At 43.1% G+C, this 12,027-nt stretch overlaps 1 pseudogene; it reads right to left on the bottom strand.

Moving 5' to 3' along the window:
• LOC124742295 overlaps nucleotides 1-12,027 on the bottom strand; it is a 67,761-nt pseudogene that overhangs the window by 43,668 nt on the left and 12,066 nt on the right.

Below are 12,027 nucleotides of genomic sequence, written 5' to 3'. Positions count from 1 at the left end.
GAACTAGCAAGGCGCCATTAGCCATACAGTGATTGTACTTAAAGTCTCCTGTGTATCGTCAAGATCGATGTACCACAATGTTTGAGTAAAGTTAAGTATTAAACCTGCTCCGTACTTTTCTTCCTAACATTAATTACGTATCCTGTTCCAGTACTTCACGCCGTCTGCGTTAGTCTAGCTTGCCTTTTCAGCCATCTCAACTTCACGGTGTCGGCCCAGATACCGACACAACACTTGTGTCCAACGTTTGCCTCGGAGCAGGTCTTGAGCTTACTGTTGCAGTGGAGAAATGGTTCAAATAGCTCTGAGCATTATAGGACTTAACTGCTGAGGTCATCAGTTCCCTAGAACTTAGAACTACTTAAACCTAACTATGTACATCACACACATCCATGCCCGAGACAGAATTCGAACCTGCTACCGTAGCTGTCGCGCGGCTCCTGACTGTAGCGCCTACAGCCGCTCTGCCACCCCGGCCGGCTGCAGTGGAGATGTACGCATTTTAACGCCCTTTATTTGATGTTTTTTGAACTTAAATTCAAGTCCTGCTGTGGGGTTAGTCCAAAGTTGTGCTGTTAGACGCGCAGACGCAGCTCTGCCGCCCGTTTATTTCATCGATTGTTCGTAATCGGTGCGTGTGAATTCCTAAGGAACCAAACTGCTTAGGTCATCGACCCCTAGACTTAAACTCTACTTAAACTAACTTTAGCTAAGAACAACACACTCACCCATGCCCGAGGGAGGTCTCGAACCGCCGGTGAGAGGGGCCGCGCACTCCGTGACATGACGCCTCAAACCTCACGGCCACTCCACGCGCCTTTGTAATCGGGCCATCACTGTGTTGCACCGTTCACATGTTCTTAAACTACCACTTGTGATTTTACGTATACTGCAAATCTCATTATGCATTGCGATATTACTTTAAAAACCTCAATTATCTGTATTAATTTAACGAGATTCTTGGTAACTGTTGGTTGGCTTATGAGAGAATTGCTATTAATTTTTTATTTTTATTTATTTATTTTTTTTTTTCTTGAGGTGAATGATAAATGGCGCACGGAGTTGGCCCACCCTTGCACATGTTTTCCTTAAGTTAATCCCGATCCTTGCTCTGAGTCTCAAACATATCACACGACATGAACAAGACATCCAGCCGTGGGCCAGAGAGAAACAAGAGAAACAGTAAGCGTACAAGAATCCTTTTCAGCACCGGTTCTGAGCGTAATTTACCACCTGTCCATATAAACCGTAAATATCTTTCCAGATTCTTTGCAGCATCATGACGTCTCAAGATTCTTACTTGAATGGAGACGAACTGTGGCTCACTTACTTGTGGGAAGGTTTTCTCTGCAAACGCCGGCGCTGTTGATAAGAACATCGACCCCTCCTAAATTCTCTTTGATCCATTTGAAGGCGCATAGAACATTCTCCTCGCAGGTGCCGTCACATTGCAACGGATAGAGCTTACCCGGAGCGTCCTTCAGTTCTCGAGCCTGCAAGAAATAAACGACAGATTTGTCGAATCTGCACGAGACAGAAGAAAAAAAAATCATTAGGAGATAGATCATGTGTGTCATTTAACAAAATTCCAATCTACACAAGTGAGTGTCGTAACTACATGAACAAAGGAGCTGTTGCCAAGAAGGATGATAATATTTTTGTTTCTCTCCCCAGACCCTCGGAATTCGCGAAGACAGGTAGCCTCACTTAACTTGATCATATGTGTAAAGAAACTTACCATAGTCATTCAATGTTAAGCTTTTACCACTGACTAATCGAATTAAAGCACCAAACAGGTAACAACCAAAAACTTACATTGTCATAATTCTTCAAAGAACTTAAAGCAAATCAGTATGAGAAATAAACAATTTTTAGGACTTCAGTTGGTTTTGTGTTCACTGTTGTACTTAGTGCACCAGAGACTAAAAGACCAGCTCTTCAACTGAACAGTAACCACAATTCAGATAGGATATCTCGCTGGCAGCTGTGACCGAACGGTTCTAGGCGCTTCATTCAGGATCCGCGTGACCGCTATGGTCGGAGGTTCGAATCCTGCCTCGGCCATGGATGTGTGTGATGTCCTTAGGTTAGTTAGGTTTAAGTAGTTCTAAGTTCTAGGGCCTGATGAACTCAAATGTTAAGTGCCATAGTCCTCAGAGCCATTTGAACCATTTTTCAAATAGGATATCGACTATGTCAGGTGTGCCGCTCTACTGGAAGCCAAATGCCCTGCTCTTAATCTATTTATGGTGGAAATCTTCCGCTTTAGACTAGAATTGTGGGGAAACAAGGGTGATGTGGTATGTGCTGTTAGATACTTCGGCCCCAGGTAGTCTGAAGTTGATGGCGCAACATAACGACTCTCTTTCAGGAATCTATTCATAACCTTCCATAAAAGGAAGACGTATGGACAACTTATTACAAAATATAACAACGTAGCAACATATCAGTATCACATGCAGTTCCTGATTTTGTTCTGTTCATTGTGAATGCATTATAAAAGAAAGACAGACACAGCCATAACACAAAAACAGACATAAAGCGAAGTAGCAACGGAAGTAATAGTGGGTTCTTCACTGAGGGACACCGCTAATAAATATGGACTAAATTTCATGACACTATCACTTTCTCTGTCGAACAATGAAAACTGGTTACCCCAATCTAGCTACATCTACTGTTTACAACTACACTGATGGGAAAAATCGCAATATCAAAAAGTGATTAATGTAGAGTAATGAAATTTACGGAATACATTGATTAACATTACGAGGTCATAGGTTAATGTAAGCGCGAGATAAACCATTCTAAATGTGAAATTTTTGTACACTGATAACCCGTGTAGCCACCAGACTGTCGAATGCAAGCATGCAAACGCGCATCCATTGTGTTACACAGGTGCCGGACGTCAGTTTGTGGGAAGGAGTTCTATGCCTATTGCACTTGGTCGGTCAATAAGGAGCGGTTAATCCTGTTGGTGGATGACTCTGGAGTTTTTGTTCGATGACGTCCCATATGTGCTCGATTGGAGACAGATTCGCTGCTCGAATTGGACAAGGCAACATGTCGAGTCTTTGCAGAGCACGTAAGAGTAAAACAGCGGTATGTGGGCGAATATTATCCTGTTGGAAAACAACCCTGGTCTGTTATTCATGAATGGCGGCACAACAAGTCGAATCACCAGACTGACGAACAAATTTGCACCCAGGATGCGTGGGCTGTTCACGAGAGAGCTCTTGCTGTCGTACGAAATATCACCCCACACCATAACTCCAAGTATAGTTCCATGTGTCAAGCACGCAGACAGGATGGTTGCAGGCCTTCAGCTGGATTCCTTCTTACCAACACACTAAGGCAGAACCAACATTCATCAGAAAACACAACAGACCTCCACTCAGCCCTCCAACGAGCTCTCGCTTGATACCACTGAATTCGCAAACGGCAGTAGTTTAGGGTCAGTGGAATTCACGCTATAAAATGTCTGGCTCGGAGCTGTCCTTGGGGTAATCCATTTGTAACGGTCGGTTGTGTCATCGTGGTTCAAAATGCTGCTCAAATGACTGCTGAAGATGCAGTGCAATGTGTCGGAGCCATACTCCCAAACAGATGGTGTTCCCTCTCGGCAGAGCCCCGTGATCGTCCAGAGCCCGGTCTTCTTGCGACCGTACATTCCCGTAACCACCGCTCCCAGCAGTCATGTGCTGTGGTTATATCCCTGCAAGTCCTTCTGCAGTATTGCAGAAAGAACCTCCAGCTCCTCGTAACCCTATTACAGGACCTCGTTCAAACCCAGTGAGGTGTTGATAATGGCGTCTTTGTCCCTGTAAGGGCAACGTTCACTAACATCAACTCACCGCGTATAATCTCAAAGATAACTAACCATTACGACCGCACGTATTTGAAGCCAACCCATTTTGGCTTCTCATAATGGTACTACTAGCGCAAATCTTAAGTGACAAGGGCGAATTGTGAATCGACATCATCTTTAATATGAAGACACACGCTTACCATCTTTCGCTTACGTCGCAAAACTCCTTGGTGTTGAGATTTCCGTCAGTGTATAGGACCACCTCTTCATCTGAGTAATAATCGCAATTTGGATAGGATTTTCATTATATCCGTTTTATTGCAATCTAAGTGGGTGCTCTTAACCCATTAATGGTGAAAATTTTCTTCCCCTTCAGACTAGAATCTTGGGGAAGCAGGGCTGTTGTGATACGTGCTAATAGATAGTTCTGTACCCAGATTCGTTGAAGCTGATGTCGCAACATAACGTTCACCATTCTGCCGTTGTGTCAGCTAACTGCAGTTGGTATTTGTCATAGTGAAGATGAAATATTAAAGTCTGTATCAGTTGTTGCTCCTGTCGGGCAATCAGAGCAGCGCGATATTCACTGAGTCTTCGATTTATGGAGTTCTTGCGATGTAGCAAGATATCTTAGGAGGTGCTGCGCTAGATAGTTCGCAGTTTTTTCTCCAAACAGACCTGACAACGGGCAAGAGAGTAATTATGGAATCGGTACATATCAAGAGTCTGCCGACTTGTTTCATATTGTATGATCTGTCAGAAAGGAGGTAACATAGGTGTTAGCCCGGATTTTTCTGTGGGTCGCAGACAGAAGCGGCTCATATTTATCTTTGCAAAGTACACAGCTTCTGCAAGGATGCCTCATGTCGTCGAGCCACCTGTGAACAACATTTTACCAGGCTTTCCAAAAGCAGTATCATTTGGACATGGTTGAGTCTCAAGTCGCTTGTGGATATCGCCGCTTTGCTGACTTCATTATCTTGTACTGAATAACGAACGCGAACTGGGATATCTATTGCTTGACATCAAATTACCCCAGTTCAGGGTATATTCATATTGGATTTATGTATACCACGAACGTACAGGAAAAGACTATGTAAAGCCCGAGCATGTTGCTATGAACTGGAGCCAAGTGGACAGTCTAAAGCAGAAACTTCGTCAGTTCGGTGCAGGGCTTACCTGAAGAATCCACGAGCTACGGAGACTCGTACAGTTACCCCAGTGTCCACCAAAGACCAGAAACGGCCAAGAGGGAAGAGAGGGCATGTGGAACACATTTTTTTGAGTGTGAATAAAAATTCCCCAAGATCTCCATATAAAATTTTGTAATCTGTAAACCCAATAACTGAAACCGATGTAATATCAAATACGGGACGTGAGGTTCTAGAAGTGTTAGTTGTCATCTGCCGGAGCGAGAGCTTCAAATAAATTTCACATAACACTAGAATCTCCGTTCAACAGTAAAGGGAATGTATATGGCAAAGTTGGGACAGAAACTGTCCTCGTTTTGCGTGCGCAAAATTATTAGGTTAGGTGAAATGCAAATCAAACGTAACTGCTAGTACACACAGATGAAAGTAACTAACGGTGGTCCAGTCAGACTGATAACTGCATGCTTGCACAAGGTGTCAGAATTAGACGCGCCGTTCTTAAAGTCATTCAGCATAGCCTAAATTGAATTACACGGATGCAGCTCAACTATACCTTAGCAGAAAGGGGCTACTTTCATACAGCTAGTACAAACCAGGAAATGTTCACTTACATTATCGACTGTGAGAACAAGCATTCTTGTAAAGTAATTTTAAACCGCTCATCAGATAACTGCTCCGAAAAATTAGTTTCACAACAATCACGTGAGAGATACAGTTTAGCGCTGCTGACAACAAGTAAAGTAGATCATCCTGAGTCCGCCGACAAAGAGACAGTGATTGGCGAACATGGTTAGCGATGTTGGTCGCCAAGAGAAAACATTTATAAAGAAATCAAGGGGATCATTCGCAAATATTGGAACCGATAGACAGTTCTACGTAAAAGACGCAATAGAACACTTACTGCAAATTCCAAAATCATAGACGAGTTGTGGCTGATGTTCAAACTCACTATAGATCTCTACGTAGCTAATAAAAATACGATGCTGCCCTGTTTTGGTTAAATAGTAAGCCTACATTTTGAAATTGCTGCAAATTGAATTTTGTTACACCCTTGCTAAGGAACAAATACAGTATCACTTAATACAGTCTCTGACTTATTGGCTCTCCATGCTCTTGCACTGTTTTGCATGATACAGTCGTAGGTCTTCTCATTCGTTGTCAGTTCCCGTCAAAGTTTACAGTATACTGATCACGTAGACTCTACCGACAAGATGTTTCGGTTTGGAGGGAAATGATCGATTCAGTAATTCAGTTTGCAGTAACTGCACAGCTCACTCTTGTTTTCACATCATGCAGGGGCTCTTGACGTAATTGCTGAAAATTTAACAGAACTCCACGGTCGGTTATTCTTAGAGTTCATGTTTCCAACCTATTAGTCACGTGGAATGTACCGCTGTTAATATTCCAAGTAAGAAATGTTATTTCCAGCGCATGACATACATTGTCCCTCCAAATTTCTCTCCGATAAACTACCGTAGTTAAACTGTAAGGTCATAAAACAAAACATCGGTTCTTTGTAATACAAATATTACATAGCTTAGCAGAGATGTATGACGCGTACTTTTTACGAAGTTCAAGCCCGATTACGGTTTGGAAATTGTAGTATATTCCTAACAGTCCTATAAAATGATCGTCGGCAGCTGAAAATGCATACGAAGAAACAGCGACATCTCACGAAGAAATAAACACCACTATCAGTAGCCAGAGGAGGTGTAACAGTCTTATCGCAGCTTATCACTGCTCCTTGTAATGTTCTTCTTGCAAACTGAAGTCATGGTCCAATCAATGTTAGGTTGTACTGCTCATGTGCAGGATGCTATGACCGTTTCACCTTGAGACCACCTCTTTCCACTATTAAGGTGTTCATATGTAGCATCAGTCTACTTCCCTCCAGAACACACAGTTTCATTGATTTCGGTCTGTGCATGTTTCATGGTATTCATTCGTAATATTTCTAGATTTCGCAATTTTACATATTCCATGTAGGTAAGAAAAAGGGGTCGCTACACTTTCACCTCCGTAATTACAACTACTTTTCAAGATCATCCAACCACCCGCTTCCCCCATCCGAAATACAAACACATGGATCATTGTATATAGGAAATGTCTTAGGATTTTTGGTAGGTTAGCGATTACTAAACGTTTTTGTACTAAATCTGAAGTACCTTTTGCATATACGTTCACACCAAGAAAATAACTCATTCCTTATTTTTTATAGGTGTACTTTTAATAATTCCCAATTTAATTTTTAGCTTATAACATAGACCTGCATCTTCATCATCTATTTCTTTCTCCAGCATGTAACTTGACAAATACAGAGAAATACTTTCTGGAATTCTAATACATACAAAATTTTCTTCCTGTAAAATACTAATTTTGTGGTTTCAACTATTAGCTCAGTTTCTTTCTGCAGTTCCTCTAGGCGAGAAGATTCGAAGATTTTAATTATTCCTCTTATTTTTTCCATTATACTTTTGGTAATGCATACTACATCTTCCAGTGTGTGTGCCGGCATCTCCAACCTTCGTTCTGGAACACATTAACTGATATCAAATTGATATGCAAATTAAGTCGTGACAGTTCACTTATTTATGACATAAGCCTATTGTTCTGCTAGGTGGTTTTTCATGTAATCTCTCCCCCTTCCCCACCCTCTCCCTATTGTTCTGTTAATTGCTTTATGGGGGCTGATTTATGACTCCCTGAGGGTAATTCATCCTTCTGAGAAATCTCTCACACCTCCCCCTCCTCGTCCTCCACCCCTCCAGGAAATCCCCTCAGGATACAAACACTTTCGATATCTAACTAAGGGATTAATAAATTAAACTGAACAATTAATTAACCTCTCCTCCTCTGGGAAAACTACCAGCTGCCTTTCCCTCCCCCAGATCCCTTCGTCTCCCCCATCTGGAATTAGGAGAAATAGACTTAGTTGATTGTCCACTTGACAGGAATCGATTGGGGCGTATCGAATATTTTTAAATAATTCATGGCAGGCAAGGGAGTATGTGTGACATAGTTATTTATTCCTTTAAAGAATCTGTCGGGAAATTTACTGTAGTGTATGTAATACTGGTTCTTTAAACAGTTTCTGGATGACAAGGCAGTATGGAATTTTTAAACATTTATGGCGCTATTTTATTGTGGTCATACATTGAATACTGTCATGAAACACTCATCACACATAGGGGCAGATTGTCCTGAAGATTTATGGCGAAAAAGCTCTCGAACACGTCACTGAATGTGGGACCAATCTCACTGCACAGTGCGTGCCACAAGTCAGGAACCGTCGCAACTGTGAGACCGCACTAATCCTCTGCAAACAAAGGATCAGGCAGTGGCATCCCTTTCAAAATTGATACCAGACTCATTTCTTGCCTCTCTCTCCCTCCTCCCCCCCCCCCCTCTCTCCCACAGCGTTCGTTTCAAGTATTACTTTCTGTTTATGTGAACTAAAATATGCAAGCACACGCAGACCAAGATGTCCTCCCCCGACCCCATCTCATCCATCCCTCGATGGCCCCCACACCTACCTGGCGCTGGTGGTCGCTATATCTACTTGTCCTGACACTTCCATAGCTAGGGAAACCGGTAACAGATGGAACAAAAGCATTTGAGATGGAGTTGTTAGTGTGTGTTGTGTGCCGCACTAATCCCTTCTTTCTCCTGAAAAGACTAGTGGATACCCGGAAAACACCCAGCTGTGGATTTCTTGGAAGTATTCCCTTACTCTACTGGATTGATTTACTAATTACTTAAATCAATACCATTCATGTGCTGCCAGTTTTACCTTGTACCCGATTGGTGGATACTAGGAATGCTACATTTGGTGCGATTCGACCACATAAGTGCCCGGTTTCCAAACTCTCCTGGAGTTTTCTTCCCTTACCTCCTGTTGGTGGATACTGGGACAGTTGGGTCATTTGGTAGGAAATCCACTACTCTGGAGGTAGCTGAAAATTTCAAATTTCTGCTGAATTGCGTGCTACGACCTTAAACAATGTGTGGAGGAATTCAATCGGTATGTATGCGCATAATACCACTATCAGGAACAATAAATTTTTCAGTCGGGAATTTGATAATGTGGTTGGGTTTTTGGTGCACTATATAATCCCTAAGTTGGTTTTCTCAGCCTACAGCGAAATGAAGAAGGAGAAGGAATGGTCTACCATGTGGCAGGACAGTAACAACAACGAATACCATCTTTCCACTGCAGGACAGAGTCCACTGGACGCTACTGAGGAGCAGTATATATATCACATAGTTAAACCGTGTTCCTATCTGCAGTAGCAGTTACCACAGCTAGGGGTCGGAGATCACTGGAACAGTAGCAAATCCGACGCTCTCACGTCGGGAAGTCCACACGCAGCGCCCCAGGCCAGAAACCGCGCAGCACTTGTTGCCGCTGTGTACGTACATCTCAGCTACCGCGCCATGTCAGCAGCCTGACTCGGCCCACCAGACAGGAATGCCCAGCTGTGGAGGCGTCTGGCGAGGATTGGAAAGGCAGTAATTTCGAATTTACCAATACCTCCAGCGCCACTTGTTAGTGATTGATATTGAATCTTCTCAAATATGAACATAAAAATGGGATAATAGAATGAATACGATCATGAAGGCTGCCCAACACATACTGAGTACTAGTTGGTTATCCACCCACCTAGAGGGCGACACGGTTTACCCCAGATGACTGGTTCATGAGGCTTAGCGATGATTTGCACCTGAATCCAGAAATGTCAATTCATTTTGACCACCGGCTACCTCTGCCAAACACCCAGAATTCAGGCAGAGTCGTCCTAAGAGACCAGTCACATATTTATCAGTGTAATTACAATTAAATATTACAATGACATTTGACAATGAACAAAGTATTGGAAATGGCTCCTGTTGTCGGCTTTGGCTCTGGAAATATCAGTGTCTATACAATTCTTATGAGTCGAAATGATTTTCCACATAAAACGTTTCATCCCCTTATGGCAATCAAAGCCTTTAAATTGAAATTTTCCGAATCAGTTCTATACCTCCCTTAAAACCAGACTTAGTTTCTTTCGTTGGACATGTCGGAACACTGACCACAGTAATCTTACACCTAAAACATACACATCTGTGATTGTAGTTTACATGTAGTTTACATGTGTACATGTGTGGTGCGAATGTGGACAGCAGAAAAAATTATTTGATGTACACACTCGCACCAGTCGGCTGTCATTTCGCACTGCAGAGAAGCAAGCGCCCCCCCTTCCCCACCTCTTCTCCCCCTCCCCGTCCCTTCGTCACATCATCGTTATCACATACCTTTTGTGGAATAAAGGGTCTAGTTACAATTAAATAAGTCCTCGTACCTTTTTTATAAAGGGCATTCAAATGAAACCCGGTCACTTGTGTAAAGAAACGGTAACGATTTTATTAACTCAAAAATGTAGTTATACACAGCAAACATACTCAAAAATAGTCGCCAAACTATTGGCACATTTATCCCATTCGATTACATCCTTGAAGAAGCTGTCGGATCCAGGCCTGGACCCAGTCACGTATTTCGTCGTCGGTTGCGAATCGATGTCCGCGAATAGCTTGTTTTAGAGGTCCAGACACATGAAAGCCACACCGTGAAAGGTCGGGACTGTAAGGAGGAGGATCCAGCGTTTCCCACCGAAACTGCTGCAATGTCGTCTTCACCGCATTGGCCGTGTGTGGGCGGGCATTATCATACTGGAGGATAAACGCCATTGGAAAACATGCCTCGGCATTTCGACTAAATGTTTCGTCTAAGGTTCTATAACGTGGCTTGATAATGCTGGGCATTGACGGTGATTCGCTGTTCCAGGAACTCGACAAGCCGTAAGCCCTTGTGGTCACATAAGGACATCATGACCTTACCAGAACTGTTGTTCACGGCCTTTGATTTCCTTGGAGGTGCTTGCTCTGACGCTTTCCGGTTCAAAATGGTGACACCATGTTTCGTCACCTGTGACAATACGCGAAAGAAAGCCGTATTTCGTATATTGATAACGTTACAGATGACTCAAAGACAGCGCCATTCCAGTACTGCGCTGTTCGGCGGTCTCATGGTGGGGAACCCATTGCGCACAGATTTTTGGAAAGTTCAAGTGTTTATGCATTATGCTGTGGGCGGTGCCCACGCTAATACCCAGTGACCGATAGAGCTCGTCCACGGTGATTCTGCAGTTGTCCAAGAACAAAGCATTCACTTCCGTAACCGTTTCCGGTGTGACGACACGGTGAGCCTGTCCAGGACGAGCGTCGTCTTCCAGTGACTCGCGCCACTCAACGAATCGTTTGCGCCGTTCCACGACACTTGAACGACTCATCTTACACAACCTCCATTTGTCGATACATTTCGGTAGTGGACGATAATGTTTGTGACCACCTTCTATTTGGCGAGCACCCACGCTGGCACTATGCAACATCAAACGGTGACCACGCGTCAGTCTCTCTACCAATAGATGGCACCACCATACCCGCAGTTATACGGTGCCACATCACGTGTAAGGGAAAGGTAGACTCACTGACCAGGTTTCATTTGAATAAACCTCATATTTCCTCGTCTTCGCCACTTCCATGAAACCGTTTCGTACTTTTGATACTTGTAAATCAAACCAACACAGTGGCGTGTTATGTATTCGGACCGCCATGCTGAAGTTCGTGTTAGTGCATTTGAACCTTATATCATGTTTAAACGCATAACAATCGTAGACCCAACACCCAGATCACACAAATTTCTCGACTAAGACATCATTGCAAGTGCGTCCAATCGGGGTTAATTTTCAAGGGCCAAGTAAACCGGCAGAAAAATGTTTGCATACAATAATGTTATCGCAAAAGTGTTTGGTATCGGCTCTAAGCAAACTTTCCCTTGCGAAACACTGCACCTGTTTAACACTTTGGAGGAGATACACGCCGAGACAGATCTGATGCAGCTGGCAAAAATTAGTTTGTTATGAAAAAAAAAAGAACCCAGCGCGCAGTATGCTTCGTATAATTTCAATATTGATCGAAGTAATTGTATTCTCGCACATGTAACAAACAAAATCTTTATATGACGCTGTAACA

Source organism: Schistocerca piceifrons, unplaced genomic scaffold, assembly GCF_021461385.2.
Source record: "Schistocerca piceifrons isolate TAMUIC-IGC-003096 unplaced genomic scaffold, iqSchPice1.1 HiC_scaffold_2303, whole genome shotgun sequence".
Taxonomy (NCBI): domain Eukaryota; kingdom Metazoa; phylum Arthropoda; class Insecta; order Orthoptera; family Acrididae; genus Schistocerca; species Schistocerca piceifrons.
Note: the sequence above shows the minus strand (reverse complement) of the source record. Positions and strands in the feature narration are given on the sequence as shown.